General features: G+C 40.3%; 1 protein-coding gene and 1 pseudogene across 15 annotated transcripts in view; one reads left to right on the forward strand and one right to left on the reverse strand.

Annotated features, from left to right (window-relative positions):
• Positions 1 to 19,137, forward strand: part of BMPR1A (bone morphogenetic protein receptor type 1A) — a 169,189-nt gene that overhangs the window by 85,286 nt on the left and 64,766 nt on the right. For 5 of the 15 annotated variants that reach the window (XM_063780806.1, XM_063780813.1, XM_063780800.1 and 2 more), the window contains one exon: positions 2,436 to 2,540. The exons of 4 other annotated variants lie outside the window; for them this stretch is intronic. The gene's annotated coding sequence lies outside the window, so the exon portion shown is untranslated. Of the gene's footprint in view, positions 1 to 2,435; positions 2,541 to 2,997; positions 3,100 to 10,514; positions 10,829 to 19,137 lie in introns of all 15 variants that reach the window. 6 more of the 15 variants (XM_063780810.1, XM_063780804.1, XM_063780803.1 and 3 more) reach the window with 5 other exon arrangements.
• LOC104008237 (putative RNA polymerase II subunit B1 CTD phosphatase RPAP2) lies at positions 14,622 to 16,218 on the reverse strand (annotated as a pseudogene).

A 19,137-nucleotide genomic window follows, 5' to 3' on the forward strand; every position in this document is an offset into this window, starting at 1 on the left:
TCCTACTTCACTTTACATGTTGCTGCCAGCTTAAATTATCTTGAGAGATAATTTTGCTTGTATTGTCGGTGACACTTTGCCTGTCTGCCAGAGTAAGGACAGATTCCTCTAATTTTAAAGATAGTGTAGCTTTGCCTTCATCTGTCCATTTCTTTCACCCTTTAAACATTTATTAAACACCTACTGTATGCCAGGCACTGTGTTAGGTCAGAATGCAAAACATTAAATAAAAATAGATTCCTAGCTATACTCAAAAAATAGTCTGTCTAGGGTTGGATGAGCATGAAAACAATTATTAAAGTGCAATCTGAGAAGTGCTATATTATAATTGAAAAGATATATTTGATTATTCCACACTGTGTACATAGATTATAATTATAACATCACTGGTATGCCCATAATTGCATACAGCTATAATTTTCAAAAGAATTTGAAAATACAAGTGACCATGTCAGAAAACAAAGGTGTATTGGCATCACCTGGAAAGACTACACCAATGTTATGAGAGGAGAGAATTGTCAGGCAGGCTTCACAGAAGAGATAATATTTGAACAGAGTCTTGATGGATGAATAGAAGATTGCTGAATGGAAATTGGAAAGTGTAATACTGTAAAATACATATGTGTTTTTGATGCCATTTCCTGGCATTCAACTCTTAAAATCCTTGAAACCTCTGAAGTGATGTCTTTTTGTATGCTAATGAGTTAACTGGTAGATGACAGCCCCCTAGGTAGCTTTAGGATGGGGGCTGGTCAGCAGAAAGACTAAGGCAGGATTAGAGTCAGAACTTTCAGTTCCCGCCCCCACCAACCCCCAACATTTAGGGAGGGGAGAAGGGCGAAGGTTAAGTTGATCACCAGTGACCCGTGGTTTAATTAGTCGTGCCTACAGAATGAACGTTCCATAAAAATCCAAAAGAACTGGGTTCAGAGAGCTTCTGGATAGCTGAACATGTGCAGGCTCTGGTGCCCTGTACATCTCTTTATCTGTCCTTTGTAACATCCCCTATAATAAACCTGTAAACATAAATGTTTCCTTGAATTCTGTCAGCCGCTCTAGCAAACTAATAGAACCTGAAAAAGGGGTTGTGGGTACCTGGATTTATGGCCGGTTGGTCAGAAGCACAGGTAAAATAACCTGGGCTTGCCATTGGCATTGGAAGTGGGGGCCGTCTTGAGGATGGATCCTTCAACCTGTGGGATCTGATGCTGTCTCCAGGTGGGTAGTGTCGGAATTTAATTGGAGGTTCCAGCTGGTGTCTGATGCAGAATTGTCTGCTTGCTTGTTGATGGGGAGAAACCCTCACACATTTGGTAAGAAAAGTCTTCCCTGTTGATTGTTCTGGTGAGAGGGCAGAGGAAAAATAGTTTGAGTGTTTTCCATACTCACAGAAGGCAAGGGAATTAATTTCATGCAGAGCCCAGGGCGGGGTGGAGGCAGAGCTTGAAAGTGTATAGAATGTACAGAAGATAGAATAATTTTTGTATGGCTTGAATTTAGAATAGGAGAGAGAGTTTGAGGGACAAGGCTGGAAAGGACCTTATGAAGAATTTTGAATGCCATGGCAAGGAGTCTAGACTTTATTTTGTGAAAAATGGGCAGTCATTGAAAAATTTTAACATTTAAAGATATTTTGGATCGTAATTTTTTGTTAAAATTAATATGATGGTTGTGTTAGTCAGTTTTCATGCTGCTGACAAAGACATACCCAAGACTGGGCAATTGGTAAAGGAAAGAGGTTTAATGGACTCATAGTTCCACGTGGCTAGAGAGGCCTTACAATCATGGCAGAAGGTGAAAGGCACATCTTAGGTGGCAGCAGGCAGAGAGAATGAGAGCCAAGTGAAAGGGGAAACCTCTTACAAAATCATCAGATCTTGTGAGACGTATTCACTACCAAGAGAACAGTATAGGGGAAACTGCCCCCATGATTCAATTATTTCCCACTGGGTCCCTCCCACAACATGGGGGAATTATGGGAGCTACAATTCAAGAGGAGATTTGGGTGGGGACACAGCCAAACCATATCGTTGGTGATATGAATGGTAGTTTGGAAAAAGGAAAAACTAAAACTAGAGAGACAAGTTAGGCTATTCTTAACTGTTTCAAGCAAGAAATAATGAAGCTGTCAACTTAAGATGGGGGTCAACTTACCCGTTTAAGCATTGGTTGTTTAGAAAATGTTTAATTTTCTTCTATTCCCCTATGTACTATACTCTTCAGCTGGTGATTTGAAATTGTCCTTCCTTTTCTCTACTCTCTTCTCTTGGCATATTTTTGGCCCTTTCTCTCTCATGGAGTGCCTGTGAACTTTAAAAACCCCATCTCAAATGCCAATTCATCCCTAAAGTTCTTTCTAATCTGTATTGCTTTGACTCTAAATATATGTCTTTTCCTAGTCTAAAGCCCCCAAAGCACTTATTTTTATTCTACAGGATATTACTTTTTTGGTCCCTATTAAACTATGTGGCAGCAAGTCACAAAGGAGGAATCAGAAAGTAACCTGCTCCCCACCCTTGGTGTGTAGTCCAGTTAGCAAGGTATGTATATAAGTAATATAAGTAATGATAACCAACATTGCCATGCAAAAGTGAGGAATGCCACAGGAGTAAATTGTTGCTTCTAGTCAGAGTCCTGTAACTGAGAAGCACAGGTAGAACATAGGAGGTTATGTGAGCTGAGCTTTGAAAGATGAGTAAAATTTAGATGGGTAAAGGATATTTCTGGAAAAGTGCATGGATAGAAAATGAATGTTTTTGTAGGAATGTGGTGAAGGTCTTAGAAAGGGCAGGAAGTATGATGTGAAGAAAGCTCTTTTAGGGAAATTACTCTAGCAGTGACATATAAACTATACATCATTAGAGAAATGAAGTGAGGAGGTAGGGAGCCGAGTGAGGAGACTGTGGCACTAGTTAGGCATAAGCTGATCAGAATTCAATCAGGGTGGTGATTGTGGAAATAGAAAAGAAAGACTCAATGATAAAAGTATTGCGGCAGAAGAAGGGACACCGACGTGTGACTAGATGTTGGAAAGAGATGATGCCGCCTGAATTTTGAGCCTGGATGGTGGGGATAATGTTGGCCTCATTAGTAGCCAAGGTAAGTTGGATCCTACTTTTCTAAATGTAGAGAAACATTAAAATTTATGTTTTACTGTACTGTTGGTCTCTTAATTTGTTTATATGCAACAAGTTTTTTTGGCATTATTTTTCCAGCCTTAACATATTCAAAGGGAGATTTTATGAAAAAAGCAAAGTATGACCTCTTTTACAAAAGCAGTTTTTAAGGAAATAAACTGTATTCTGTTCATAGTTACCTCTTTTGCTATCATGTTAAATGCTATGTAAGATTTAGTAAAACTTAAGAATGTTTAAAGTATTTCTACAGGTATAATTCTGACACCATTACCAAAGGATGGTATCTTGTTTTAATAGAATTACCGCTTAAGGAATGGGGACCTGTGAAAAATTCATTCAGTAGAATTCGATGGTTCCATATTAACAGATAGGCATTATTATGGTACTGTCCATTAGAGAAATATTGTATAGTAAGGCAGTAAGTTAATTATATAAAACTGGCTTTTAAAATGCATTTATTAAAATTCTTATCAACTGTTAACTGATGACTGATTTAGAACTTTGCAATATTTAGAAACAGTCTAATACTCTCTGTTGAAAATAATCACTAATTGTTTTATAATTATAATTATACATGTGTAAAACTGGAAGACATTACATTATTGAGGAAGGAAGGCATTTGTGTTTTGTTTGTTTAAGTCAGGCTTTGTGTTGAACTATTATTTTTTATTTATTTATTTATTTTTTTAGACGGAGTTTCTCTCTTGTTGCCCAGGCTGGAGTGCAATGGCACAATCTTGGCTCACTGCAACTTCTGTCTCCTGGGTTCAAGTGATTCTCCTGCCTCAGCCTCGCGAGAGGCTGGGATTACAGGCACCCGCCACCACGCTCAGCTAATTTTGTATTTTTAGTAGAGATGAGGTTTCGCCATGTTGGCCAGGCTGGTCTTGAACACCTGACCTCAGGTGATCTGCCCACCTCAGCCTCCCAAAGTGAGCCACTGTGCCCAGTGCAGCATACTCTGTTTAAAAGCACAGGCAGTGTAGCCAGAGGACTTCAGTTTGAATCTTGACTTTACCACTTAGTTTGTGTTCCCTTGAAAGAAGAGCCTGAGAAAAAGACTTACTGGCTGATAGGTTATTTGGGAGATGAACCAAAAAGCAGAAGTGAGAGAATGGGAAAAGTGAGACAGAGAAGGGAGTGAAGTTTCATTAAGTGGGTGATCCAGTTCCCCCTGCGGGCAGCTGGGCTTCAGCCCTGTGGATGTCTTCTGAATGTACCTCACTGTTGTCCCACCAAAGGACAGGGAGCCTGAGACATGCATGCACCAACTTTCACCTGTTGTTAATTGAAGGTTGCTCCGTGAGCTTTAACTCCGGCAGGTCTGTGCTTGTGCCTCCATGCTATTGAGCAGGCTCCCTTAGGTTTGTAAAGTCACCGAGGAACAAAACAGAGCAGTGCCTCCACTCCCACTTGAGTCAGGTGCTATGCATGCCACATAGACCTGCCCACCAGAGCCACAGTGCGGAGAGGGGTGAGCTGCAGAGCACCACGAAGGTCCGCTGTGGTCTGCCCCTTTTACCAGTGAGATTCCCTCATGCCCCATTAGATCTACTCTGTCACTGACCCTGCAGATTGGTGGCTGATTATAATCACTAAAAGAAATATCTAACAGGTGCAGTGGCTCACGCCTGTAATCCCAGCACTTTGGAAGGCTGAGGCGAGTGGATCATGAGGTCAGGAGATCGAGACCATCCTGGCTAACATGGTGAAACCCCGTCTCTACTAAAAATACAAAAAATTAGCCGGGTGTGGTGGCGGGCGCCTGTAGTCCCAGCTACTCGGGAGGCTGAGGCAGGAGAATGGCGTGGACTCGGGAGGTGGAGCTTGCAGTGAGCCAAGATCGTGCCACTGCACTCCAGCCTAGGTGACAGAGCGAGACTCCGTCTCAAAAAAAAAAAAAAAATTATCTCTCTCTCTCTCTCTCTCTCTCTGAAACAAGAGGGTTAAAATCCCTACCACTGCAGCTGGTCCTGAGCTCTTATTTCCATCCTTGACATTCATATGAGAATGCTCTAAGAGCCCTCAGTTGTGCTGGCAGTAGGGTGTTCTCTGGGCAGGGAAGGCAAGCCCGCATCTGGAGTGTTAGTTCTGCACCCTCCTTGTTAGCTGGCATTTGGCAGTGGCAATAGTTAGGTCACCCTTCATAAGAAGGGGCCCATGCTGTTGGGCCTATGTAGAGCCTTCCTCTCTGTCACTCCACAGGCTCCATTGACGGGCCTGGTACTCCAGCCTTGGGAAGAAGCTGGCTGACAGCACTGACAAGCCATCCTGTCTGTCCTTGGGGTGTAGTTGAATGCCTCTTCTGTGGGAGGTGCCTTGTGTTGGGCATTCACATAAGATAAAGATTGGCACTTTGTGTTCCCTCCCTTAGGGCCGTCGGCGTGCCTCTTCTCCAGGCTTCTGGTCTCTTATTTCCTTTTTGGACCCTTTTAATACAAAAATTAGCCGGGCATGGTGGTACATGCCTGTAATCCCAGCTACTCGGGAGGCGGAGGCAGGAGAATGGCATGGACCCTGGAGGTGGAGGTTGCAGTGAGCCAAGATTGCGCCACTGCACTTCAGCCTGGGCGACGAAGCAAGACTCTGTCCCCGGCCGCCCACACACACACAAAAAATTAACCACACACCCACTTGCTTCTGTAGAGAAACCTAGAACTCCTGGTCTCAGAAATGTCATCCAGGTCTCGCTTTCAGGCTTTTTGATTATTCTGCAACTCCAGAAAAAGAGGCTGTTTAGTCCCACTCTCTTCCATTCAGACTGTCTCCTCTTAAGTTTTAAAGATACTATTATTTTTTCTTAATTTAAGCTTAGCAGATTTACTTCTGGTTTTGATCCCTCTCCAGTTTGGGTGCTTTAATTTTATTTATTTATTTATTTATTTAGAGGTGGAGTCTCGCTCTGCTCTCTGCTAATTTTTGTATTTTTAGTAGAGATGGGGTTTCACAATGTTGGCCAGGCTGGTCTCAAATTCCTGACCTCAAGTGATCCACCCACCTTGTCCTCCCAAAGTGCTGGGATTACAGACGTGAGCCCCTGCGCCTGGCCCATTTGGGGTACTTTTAGATGCAGACGGTGGTTGGTGAATTTGCAGCTCCATATAGTATAGTGGGGAGAGCATGCCACAAGGTTTTCAGGTAATATGAGGTTTTCTCCTCATATTCTGTTACTACACTTCAATTCCTAACTTTATCTTCCAGCCTAATAATTTCTCTCTTGCACTACTGTCTTATGGTTTCAACTGTGAAACGTAATTTCCAGTCTCGGTGTCACAGATACTCCAGTTTAACCTCTGATTATATCTTATGTATTCTTTCTTCCTTCCTTTTGTTTCTCCCTTCCCTGCTCTGTCTTTTATAGGGCAGGGGTTAGGGAACGTCTCATTGCCCCTTTTGTTTTTCTTTTTCCTCATTGCCTCTTTTTAAAATGATCTTTTTTTTATTTTTAAAAGATTATATATTGGCCAGGCACGGTGGCTCATGCCTGTAATGCCAACACTCTGGGAGGCCAAGGTGGGAGGATTGCTTGAGGCCAGGAGTTCGAGACCCCATCTCTGTTTAAAAATACACACACACATGTGTATGTGTGTGTATAAAGATTATGTAAGCAGCCTATTAAATAAGTTCCTATATAAAATTTTAAACACTATGCACCAAAGCCTTTTAGTCCCTCTTCCCCACCCTTCACCCCATTGCCCTCCTCACCACCCTCCTTGCCCTCCATCCCACTGCCATCTTGGGGACCTCTGTTTCTTAGGTTATTGGTCTGTTTGTGTATTCCATTCCCTGTTGAGTTAATTTTTGTATTAATATCTTTATAGAAAATGATACTTTTTTTTTTTTTTTTTTTTGAGATAGAGTCTCCATCTGTCGCCCAAGTTGGAGTACAGTGGTGCCATCTTGGCTCACTGCACCCTCCGCCCCCCGGGTTCAAGCAATTCTCCTGCCTCAGCCTCCCAAGTAGCTGGGAGCCTGCCACCACACCTGGCTAAAGTTTTGTAGTTTTAGTAGAGATGGGGCTTCACCATGTTGGTCAGGCTGGTCTCGAACTCCCGACCTCAATGATACACCTGCCTTGGCCTCCCAAAGTGCTGGGATTACAGGCGTGAGCCACCACGCCTGGTCCATACAGTTATTCTTGATTTTCAGATTTATTCTTATAAAATTATGCCTAATGAGAATATCCCTCTCATAAAGTTAGTGTGAAGATTAAGGAATTTAACATATGAAGTATGTAGAACAGTGCCTGGCCTATAGAGCTCTAAGTGTTAACTATTATTTAATATTATTATGCTTGAATATTTATAATTATTTTTGGTAGGCCTCCTTGTACTTCGTATTATTTATTTGTTCTTTATTTTTGTGCTTAGACTTCCTAGGGATATTGAACTTTCTAGATAATTTCATGGGTCTTTTCAAAGAGCCAGCATTTTGGTTTTATAAATTAACTCCACTTTTTTGTTATATATTTAATAATTTTTGCTTTTAACATACTACCTTTTCTTCCTGCCTTTGGTACCCATTCTTGTCTTCCATCTCGGTTACACATAATATTCTTCTATTTTTAAACATTTTTCTGTTGTTTCTGAGGATTTAGGAACAGTAGGAACACATTTGTTTATTCTCCCAGCCTTAGTTAGAGCTGCTTGTATGTTTTCAAAAGCTTCTTGCACCTCTGTCTCCTGATGGTCTGTAATTTTTCCAGCAACCCAGGATTTAAATCTGAGAACCACCTATGACAACTGCATCTCTGCTTTCTATCAGATCTAGAAGTTGCTAAATTTTATCAGTGCCCCCTCTATAATAGTTTTCTTCCACTTCCCTATTCTCATTGCCTCTTGGTTGGGATGGTTACTTCTTGTGTGAACTACTGTAATTACCCTTTGGCTTATCTACCTCACCCTGTCCCTTTCATCCCATGTAATGCTTCAAGAGTGGTTTTTCTAAACCATGGTGCACTCACTTCTTTGCTCTGAAACCTCCAGTGATTTCTCCTTGTCTGCTGAGTAAAGTTCAGGCTACTTTACACTAGCATTTGAGAATCTTATGAATTAATTCCTGCCTACACTTAATCATTCTTTATTCCTTTGTTCTTTAGGAAAAATCATAATTGGTAAGATAAACCAAATATAAAACTATATAGTAATGCTGTTTTTCAGTCTTACTGATCTCACTCTATTCCTTATCTTTACCATGCTTTTCTGACTTTGTGCTTTTGCCTCTGGATTTCCCAGTCTGGAATGCCTCTCTCACATCCTAGTATGTTGAAATCTGTCCATTATTCAAGTGTGAGCTTAGATGCCAACACTTTGATGAAGGCTTATCTGATCCCATTGCCTAGAATTAATCTTCTCTTCCCATGTCTTTGGATTTGAACTGCATCTTCTGTGCTCTGTTAACTAGTCATTCCATTTTCGATAGTCTACCAGTAACTTCTGTGCCTTAGATCCACATTTACACTGGCTTGTCAGGATTGGTCAGTGAATCAAATAGGTAGTAAGTATAAGCTTCTAGAACTGCACTATCCGATATGGTTGTCAATAGCCACTTGTATTTTGACTACTGAGTAGCCACATATGGTTAGTGGCTACTTTATTGAGTAACATAGAGACTTTCATGATTGCAGAAAGTTACTTTGAGCAGTATCTAGAACAATGCCTGGCAAATAATAGACACCAGGGAATGTTGTTCCTAGGTATCACATCCTCATAGTAGACACTCAGTAAATATTAGTTTAACTTTCCTTTCCTCATCTGAATTTTATTAGCGTTTACCTGTGCCATTTAAAAAGTAACAGTTTATGGCAGCTAACACAGTGTATGAACAAAAAATATATTTTGGGTGAGTAAGTAAATACTACGAAGCATCCAGAAAGCATCTTGCTCTCTTTTGGGGTGGGGAGAGTAGGGGAGTGGAAGTTAAAAAAAATTCACTACTCAGGCCGGGTGCAGTGGCTCATGCCTGTAATCCCAGCACTTTGGAAGGCCGAGGTGGGTGGATCACTTGAGGTCAGGAGTTTGAGACCAGCCTGGCCAATATGGTGAAACCCCATCTCTACTAAAAATACAAAAATTAGCCAGGCATGGTGGTGCATGCCAGTAATTCCAGCTCCTTGGGAGGCTGAGGCAGGAGAATGGCTTGAACCTGGGAAGCGGAGGTTGCAGTGAGCTGAGATAGCGCCACCGCACTCCAGCCTGGGTGACAGAGCGGACTCCATTTCAAAAAAAAAAAAAAACAGTTCATTGCTCAATAAGTGAATATTTCCAGGATGCTTAAATTAAACAGGGTAGACTAAGCAGCTAAATAAAGGTGGTCTTATCTACTGCTTTTCAAATTTAGTGTACGCGCATGTCACCTGGGGGTCTTGTTAGAAGATTCTAATTCAGCACGGTCTGGGATTCTGCATTTCTAGCCAGCTTGCAAGCTAGCCAGCTCTGCCCAGTGAGGGTGTAATTCACTAGATTGGCTACTTAAACCCATTTTAACATTTCCTAGTCTTTAGAACTAGTCCTTTAATTTAGCTCAAAGTTTTGTTGTTGTTGTTGTTTTGAGACAGGGTCTTGCTCTGTTGCCCAGGCTGGAGTGCAGTGGCATGATCATGACTCACCACAGCCTTGAACTCCTGGGCTCAAGTGATCCTCCTGCCTCAGCCTCCTAAAGTGCTGAGATGGATTACAGGCATGAGCCACCACACCTGGCCTAAAGTTCTCCTTTTTGAGGTGATAATTTTTAAAGACAGCCCTTATATGTTCAGGAAATATAAGCCTGTTTTTACATAAAGTAGGTGCATTGTTCAGTACCAATATGAGAAAGAATTATGAATACAGCTTTATATTATTAGATTTCTTATGTCATAATATAAAAAACCAGTAAACTTAGCGCTGAACTATTCATGATAGTTGAAAGTTTTAAGCTAATTCAAAATATGAAATAAACCAGAAATATTTTGGAAAGAAGAGGTTTTAAGTATATTCAGGTCCTCCATTTTATGATGTGAGTCTAAATTTCTGTTCTCTGATGTCTAGAAATCACAAAAGGATGGTGATTTTGGGAACGAAGTTCTTGAGCTAGCACTGTCAGTAGTAACTGGCCGTTACTGTAAGATGTAGAGATATATTTTTAGATGCCATTATACTTACAAAGAACTGTTAGAGTGCATTTTATGGTTTTATGGTTGGTTTAATTCCCCAAATATATTGCCCTTAGCAAGTTATTACTATTTTTTATTCCTTAAATTTATTTATTGAACATTTTTATTCCTTTGCTTAGAAATGTGCTAGACAGTGGCAATTACATTGCTGCAAGATAAGTAAAAAAATCAGTTGACTAAGCTTTATAAGAGGAGGAATCATGTCTGTTTTATTTACCATTGGATAGTCAGTACATGGCACATAACCAAGTCATCATTACGTCATTTTTGAGTGAACATTGCTCAAGATCTGCAAAGCAGCTGTGATGTGTGCCGGGTGTACTGGAAGTTGAACGGGACTCCTCAAGCAGCCTAATGAGTTGGGATCGAGGATTGCATACACAAGGGAACTCGCAGATCAAGTCCTGAAGAGAACATTGTAGTTACTCTGGCAAAGAACAACGAAGACACAAAAGCTGTGCAGAGGAATGAAAGCCTGGAAGGAGTGCCTGTGAAGGGAGAGCGGCTGCACTGACTTTGGTAGAGTTGGAGCATCGTAAGGGTATGGAGGAGAGGGGAGGAGAGTAGTAGAGGTCTCAGCAGTTGTCAGATGACAAAAAGTCTTGCGTTACTAATTTTATCGTATGAAATGAGGATTTTTTTAGGTTTTTAAGCAGCGAGAATGGCAAGGTCATTTGGTTTTAGAAGTTAGTCTGAGCTAGGCATGGTGACAGATGCCTGTACTGGACAAGCTGAGGCAGGAGGATGGCTTGAGCCCAGGAGCTGGAAGCTGCAGTGAGCAGTGATCACATCACTGCAGTCCAGCCTGGGCAACAGAGCAAGACCTTGCCTTTAAAAAAGAAAAGTCTGAAATACCCCTCACAACTGTTAAAAAAAAAAAAAAAGTTCTTTCAAGCACACGTGGAGTGTTTTATGAAAGTGACTATTTACTAGGCTATACAGCAAGTTCTTATACATTTCAAATAAAATCAACCATGTTTTCTGGCAAGAAAGCATGTAGGAAATGAATAACAAACTGTACGCATTGGGAAATTTAAAAACACACTTCTGTAAATCCCACAGATTAAATATAAAATAATCAATTTAGTGAACACCTAGAACAAAACAATAGAGAAAATAACAGCCTGTGCAAAATAGTGAGACCCTGCGTCTACAAAAAAAAATAAAAATTAGCCCGGCACAGTGGTGTCCCCCTGTAGCCCCTACTCAGAAAGCTGAGATGGGAGGATTACTTGAGCCTGCAAAGTTGAGTCTGCAGTGAGCCATGATAACACCATTACACTCTAGCCTGGACTACAGAGCGCAAGACCTTATTTCAAAGAAAAAGAAACTTAGGACATATTAAAACGTGTGTGAAACCCTGAAGCCTTAAATATTCATATTTGAAAAGAAGATTTTAATACTAATAAGCTAATCTAAGTTAGGGAAAGAGCATGGCAGTAAATTCAAGTGAAGTAAAATAGATAATACAGATAAAAGCTAACAATTCTAGAGTTCTTACTCTATTCCAAGCACCGTTCCATGTTCTTTACAAAGGTTATCTCATTTAATCTTCACAAAGCCATATGAGGAGGGTATTGTTATTATGTGCACTTTACACAAGAGGAAACTTGGGCACAGAGAGAAACTTATCCAAGCCTCTAGCTAATAAATGTGATAGAATTGGGGCTTGAAATGATGAATTTTTTTAAAAAAGATACATTGAAGAGGATTAACAGAGCTGAAAGTTGTTTTTTAAGAAAAGGCTAATAAACTATTTGAAAGATTGATCAAGAAAAAATATAAAGTACAAATAATACTGAGGATATAAAAGGAAGATACAGAAGAAAGTCTTAAAAATAAAATATCTTGAATCACTTTATACCAATAAATTTTACAATTTAAATGTCAATTTTCTAGAAAATTATAACAATGAAAATTGACACAGAGTAAATAGAAAACCTGGATGTTTCTGTAACTATTAGAGAAATTGGATTTGTAATTAAAAGAACCACCCACTTTCATATACTCAGAGATAAGCCTTTGGCCCAGATGATCTTTTTTTCTAAGAAAAAAAAAAAAACAGGCCTCTTCAGAGACTTCATTTATTATATGAAGAATTAGTGAAAACTTTGTCCCACCATTTTAGGCTATTTTTACATTAGAAAAAATACTGCACATTTATGAAAATTTACTAGGGGCAAATTTCAACTTATCTGTAAAATAGTAATACCAACTGTGGAGATGGCACTGTAAACCAAAAGGCACAATGACTAAAGAAACTACTGAAAATTTAACAATTATCTCTCCATTATCCTTCCTTATTGGGGAACCTGCCCCGATAGTCATGTAGGTTCTTTTCTATTTTCCGTAAGTGTTGGCCAGTTAGAGAAATAAAGGGACAGAGTACAAAAGAGAGAAATTTTAAAGCTGGGTGTCCGGGGGAGACATCACATGTCGGTAGATTCCATGATGCCCCACAAGCCGTGAAACCAGCAATTTTTTATTAGTGATTTTCAAAAGGGGAGGGAGTGTGCGAATAGGTGTGGGTCACAGAGATCACGTGCTTCACAAGGTACTAGAATATCACAAGGCAAATGGAGGCAGGGTGAGATCACAGGACCACAGGGCGAAATTAAAATTGCTAATGAAGTTTCGGGCACCATTGTCATTGATAACATCTTATCAGGAGACAGGGTTTGAGAGCAACCAGTCTGACCAAAATTTATTAGGCAGGAATTCCTTGTCCTAATAAGCCTGGGAGCGCTATGGGAGACTAGGGCTTATTTCATCCCTACAGTCTCAACCATAGAAGACGGCCACACCCAAGGGGACCATTTCAGAGGCCCACCCTCAGGGGCACATTCTCTTTCCCAGGGATGTTCCTTGCTGAGAAAAAGAATTCAGCAATATTTCTCCTATTTGCTTTTGAAAGAAGAGAAATATGGCTCTGTTCCGCCCGGCTCACCGGCGGTCAGAGTTTAAGGTTCTCTCTCTTATTCCCTGAACATTGCTGTTACCCTGTTCTTTTTTCAAGGTGCCCGGATTTCATATTGTTCAAACACACATGCTCTACAATTTGTGCAGTTAATGCAATTATTACAGGGTCCTGAGGTGACATACATCCTCCTCAGCTGACAGGATTAAGAGATTAAAGTAAAGACTGGCATAGGAAATCACAAGGTTATTGATTGAGGAAGTGATAAGTGTCCATGAAATCTTCACAATTTGTGTTTAGAGACTGCAGTAAAGACAGGCATAAGAAATTATAAAAGTATTAATTTGGGGAACTAATAAATGTCCATGAAATCTTCACAATCCATGTTCTTCTGCCATGGCTTTAGCCGGTCCCTCCGTTTGGGGTCCCTGACTTCCCGCAACATTTCCTGCTCCAAGAGTTGCTATGATGAGTTTTCCAAATGTTAACGACCTGGAAAAGCTCATTGTCTTTAAGACGTATCCCTTCTGAGTCTTGTGATTTGGTGGTTTCTTCATCCAAAACGTATCATCCTCTATAAAACTCCCTGATCCTCAGATTTAACTTTTCAGTTTCTTTTTCCAAGTTCTCATCAGTGGTTTAATGGCTGTATCTGAGCACCTAAAAGGTAAAGACTCTTCCAAGCTGTTGAGACTCCCTCCAGGCAGGGGAATGACTATCTGGGTCTGAGATTATGTCATTAAGTTCTTTTTTTTTTCTTTTTCTTTTTTTTTTTTTCTTTTTGAGACAGAGTCTCCCTCTGTTGCCCAGGCTGGGGTGCAATGGTGCAACCTCCACTCCCTGCAACCTCCGCTGCTTGGGTTCAAGCAGTTCTCCTCAGCCTCCCAAGTAGCTGGGATTACAGGCACCTGCCTCCACGCCCAGCTAATTATTGTATTTTTAGTAGAGACAGGGTTTCACGTCAGGTCTCGAACTCCTGACATCAGGTGATCAACCTGCTGGGATTACAGGCGTGAGCCACCGCACCCTGGGTCGCTAAGTTTTTTAACCAGAGAGGCTTCGGGTTTCAGACACACAGAAGCATAATTCTGGCCATACAAAAACCTCAGTTTCTTCTGTCTTCCACCCAATCAAAGTCTCCTTCAAAACTTTAAGTAAGTTTCTATTTGCCACTTCAGGACACACCTGCACTGAACTAGACACTGACTTAGAAACTTGGTTTGATTTGGCAAATTTTCTGTTAAAATGCTCCATACTTTTCTTATGCCTATTAGAGTTATTTCTGACCTACTGTATTTACTTTCAGAATTTTCTGAAGCTTTAATCTTTCAGGAAATAGTACTATTTTTTGAAATAGTATTTCTATTTTTTGAAAATAGTATTTCTATTTTTTGAAATAGTACTTTTCAAAAAAGTACTATTTGAAGAACTCTTGAGTATTTACTTTCTGTAAAGGAAGTTCACATGTGGCAGCTTTCTCCTGAGTATCTAATTTGCAATTGCCTAACTGCTCAGTGACATCCACTACTGTCTGTTCTTTGTGTTTGGCATTAGCTTTGAGACCAGCTTTCTTTTTCATTATGCTTTTTTGGTGCAGCTGTCGTCTAATACTTGTTGAATTTGGTCTGTTTCCTGGTAGAATGGAGGAAACAAAGTCTTGCTCATTATCACTGCTGCTGTCATTATGAGTGCTGGAAGAACAATTGCTAGAAGATTCATATTGCTTTTCAAACTGGCTAGGATTGTTGATATCTGATGTTTTAATGGCTTTACTGCATAACTGTATTTCTTTTCCAGAATGGCCACTTTGCCCTTTAGCAGTTGAAAATCTGGATGCCTCTCACCGTACTGGAGTTTTGGGAATTTGTGCTTCAAAAAACTCAGATGCTTCATAACAAAAATTGCTGCAAAAAGACTTTCTTTCAGTAATATCATAGACTTTATTGGTTTTGAAATTTTATATTTAATTCCCAGCTTCTTGTGACATAAAGGATAACCACAGAGTTTGACAATAGAATGTTCATTCACTACATCGTTGTAGTGAGCAGGTGTAATGAACTTCCCCTTTTAGAAGCATCTTCTTGTTTCAAAGTACTTGTCTGTTTAGTACCTGTGGCATTTCGAGAATGGTGGGAGCCCTGGCCCTCTGCAGCCCAGGGCAGTCAGCCATGGGAGAGAGTAGTCTGCGGGTCTGGACCAGCTCCAGAGTCTCGCCCCGAGGCACCATCTCCCTACCTGGCCCATGTTATCTTAAGGGTGAATTCTTTTAAACTGTCCATGTCGTAGGTGTGTCCACATTTACACACGCCATTCCAGAGAATAGCAAATTAAGGAAAGTTCCTCAGTTTATTGTGACTAGTATAACTTTGGTACCAAAACCAAGCATGGCTAATATGAAATAAATTATAGACCAGTCTTGCTTATGTAAAATCTAACAAGATAGGAGCAAAAGAAGTCCAGTATTATGTTTAAATATTTTATATGTATCTATCTCATGTCTACAATGCTGACTGTAATACAGTTCTGACAGAGTTAGCATGAAACTCCACAGGTTTAAGGGTGCAGTTCCCAACGAGACTGCCCTTGCTGCGAGTACAAGTTAAAAGTTTGGTGGTCCCCAGACCACCTGTTCTTCCGATTAACTGGCTGCAAATCTGGGGGTTCCCATGAATCCCCTCAAGTTTGATAATTTATAAATTAACTGACTGAACTTGGGAAAGTGGTATACTTAAGTTACACTTTAATTATGAAGAATACAGATCAGGACCAGCCAAATGAGATACAGGGGACTGGGAGGGTTCCTAACATGGAGCTTCTGTGCTCTCTTCTCCTGGGATCAGGGTATGTCACCCTCTTGACACATCAGTATGCTCACCAATGAGGAAGCCTACCTGAGCTATGGTGTGTGTAGATTTTATATGTAGGTGTAATGGAATAATTGGCCATGTGATTGAACTCAAACCTTCAGTGTTCTCTCCTTTCTTCCTTAGAGGCTTAGCTAGCTCAAACCCCATCCTTCTACACATGGTGGCCTTTCTGGTGAGCAGACCCCATTCTGAGTCATCTTGTTAGCATAATCTCCCCCGTTCTGAGTCAATTGTTAGCATAATCTCAGGAATGATCCCTGAGGCTCGTGAGTAACAAAGGCATTCCTACTACCAAGGAAATTCCATGAATTAGAGGTTCTCTCCCAAGAACTAGGGTCAAAGACTGAATACATTATTTATTATACAATAATGACAAATTGAAATTATCTCAGGAATGCAAGATAAGTGTGTTAATTATCATTGCTGCATAACAGTTTATCCCAAAACTTAATGACATGAAACCCTAATTTACAAGAATTCAGGAGTAGCCTAGCTGGATGTGGTTCTAATCTTTATGTTTCACAAGGTTGCAGTCAGGAAGTCAGCAGGGGCTACAGTCATCTGAAAGCCTGACTCGGGGAGAATACACTTCCATGTGGCATACTCACATGGCGGTTGGCAGGAGGCCTCAGTTCTTCACCCTATGGGCCTTCCCATAGGCTCGAGTGTCCTCACACTGTGACAGCTGGCTTTCTCCAGATCTAGTGATCCAAAAAAAAAAAAAAAAACAAGGAGAAAGCTGCAGTGCCTTTTAAGACCTAGTCATTACTTTATTCCTTTCTTTTTTTTTTTTAAATTAAATTGAGATGGGGTCTTGCTATGTTGACCAGGCTGGTCTCAAACTCCTGGTCTCAAGCAGTCCTCCTGCCTGTTCCTCCCAAAGTGCTGTTATTACAGGCAGAAGCCCGTAGTTTTTCCTTTATCCTGTTTGTTAGAAGAAGTCACTCAGTTTAACCCATACTCAAAGGAATTAGTTTCCACCTCTTAAAAAGAAGAGTATGAAAGAGTTTGTGGACATATTTAGAAACCACCACAGATGGTTTATTCAGTAAAGTTCTTAATATGAATTAGTATTAATTTATTAATTCATTTGCACATTTTGAAGGAGAAAAACTCTGTGCTCATATCACTAGATGAAGCAAAAGCACTTGATGAAATTTAACTCCATGATGAAACCTCTCAGCAAACTAGGAAGGGAACTTCCTTAATGTGATAAAGACTTTCATTAAATTTATAATTAATTTAGGAACAATTGACATACCTTATATTGAAGCTTTCTGTACGTAATATGATTCATCTATTTGTTAAACTTATTTTGTTCTTCAGTATTTTAAAATTGTGTTTATATCAGTGTTTTACATTTGGAATTGCAAAATGATATAGTGAAAGATGAAGACTGGAAGTCCTAGCTAGAGCAATTAGGCAAGAGAAGGAAATAAAGGGCATCTAAATTGGAAAGGAGGAAGTCGAATTGCCACGATCATACATATATGTGGAAAACCCTAAAAACTTCACCATAAAACTTTTAGAACTGATAAATGAATTTAGTAAGGTTGCAGAGTACAAAATCAATATACAAAAATTAGTAGTGTTTCTATACACCAATAATGAACTAGCAGAAAAAGAAATGAAGAGAGTAATCCATTTACAAAAGCTACCAAAAAATGAAATACATTTGACCAAGGAGGTGAAAGATCTCTACAAGGAAAACTATAAAACTCTGATGAAGGAAATTGAAGCGGGCACAAAATATGGAAAGACATCCATATTCAAGGATTTGAAGAATTAATACTGTGAAAATGACCATACTACCAAAAGCAAGCTATAGATTCAGTGCAATCCCTATCAAAATACCAGTGACAGTCTTCATAGAAATAGAAAAAAATCCTAAAATTAATATAGGACCATAAAGGACTGCAAATGCCAAAGCGGTTCTGAGCCAAAAGGACAAAGCTAGAGGCATCACACTACCAGACTTCAAGATATACTGCAAAGCTGTAGTAACCAAAACAGCATGGTACTAGCATAAAACCAGACAGTAGACCAATTGAACAGAATAGAGAACCTAGAAATAAATCCACATATTTATAGCCAGCTGGCAAAGGCGCCAAGAACATGCTTTGGGGAAAAGACAGTCTTCAATAAATGGTCCTGGGAAAACTGGATATACATATGCAGAGTGAAACTGTACCCCTGTCTTTCACCATATACAAAAATAAACTCAAAATGGATTAAAGACTTAAATGTAAGACAAAGGCACCAAAGACAAAGTGAATCATCTATTTTCTTTTATTATTATTATTTTTTGAAGTATAGAGATGGGGTCTCACTACGTTGCCCAGGCTGGTCTCAAACTCCTGGGCTCAAGTGATCCTCCTGCCTTGGCCTCTCAAAGTGCTGGGGTTATAGGTGTGAGCCATTAGCGCCCAGCTAAATACTGTATTTTCAGCCCATGTTTGCCTGCAATATGAAGAGATTGCTATACTTATTGAAAAGAAGAGACCGGAAGTGGTGGTTCATGCCTGTAATCCCAGCACTTTGGAAGGCTGAGGCAGGTGGATCACCTGAGGTCAGGAGTTCGAGACCAGCCTGGCCAACGCCATCTCTACTAAAAATATAAAAATTAACCAGGCTTGCTGGCATGCGCCTGTAGTCCCAGCTACTCGGGAGGCTGAGGCAGGAGAATCTCTTGAACCTGGGAGGCGGAGGTTGCAGTGAGCCAAGATTGCGCCACTGCACTCCAGCCTGGGCGACAGAGTGAGACTTGTCTCAAAAAACAAAAAGAACTTGCATATAAATTGACCCATGCAGTTCCAACCTGTATTGTTCAAAAAAACCAAAACCTCCCTTAGACCTAGAATCCCACTTCTGCAAATCCAGCCTACAGTTTTATCAGCCCAAACAACAACAAAAGCATCTCTTCAAGTTTATTTATTGCCGCATTGCTTATACTAAATTATTGGAAATGATCTAAAATGTCCATCAACATGGTTGTGCACTGTGGCATGCACCTGTAGTTGGAACTACTCGGGAGGCCGAAGCAGTGCAATCTGATTGCACCTGTGA

Source organism: Pan troglodytes, chromosome 8 (genome assembly GCF_028858775.2).
Source record: "Pan troglodytes isolate AG18354 chromosome 8, NHGRI_mPanTro3-v2.0_pri, whole genome shotgun sequence".
Lineage (NCBI taxonomy): Eukaryota > Metazoa > Chordata > Mammalia > Primates > Hominidae > Pan > Pan troglodytes.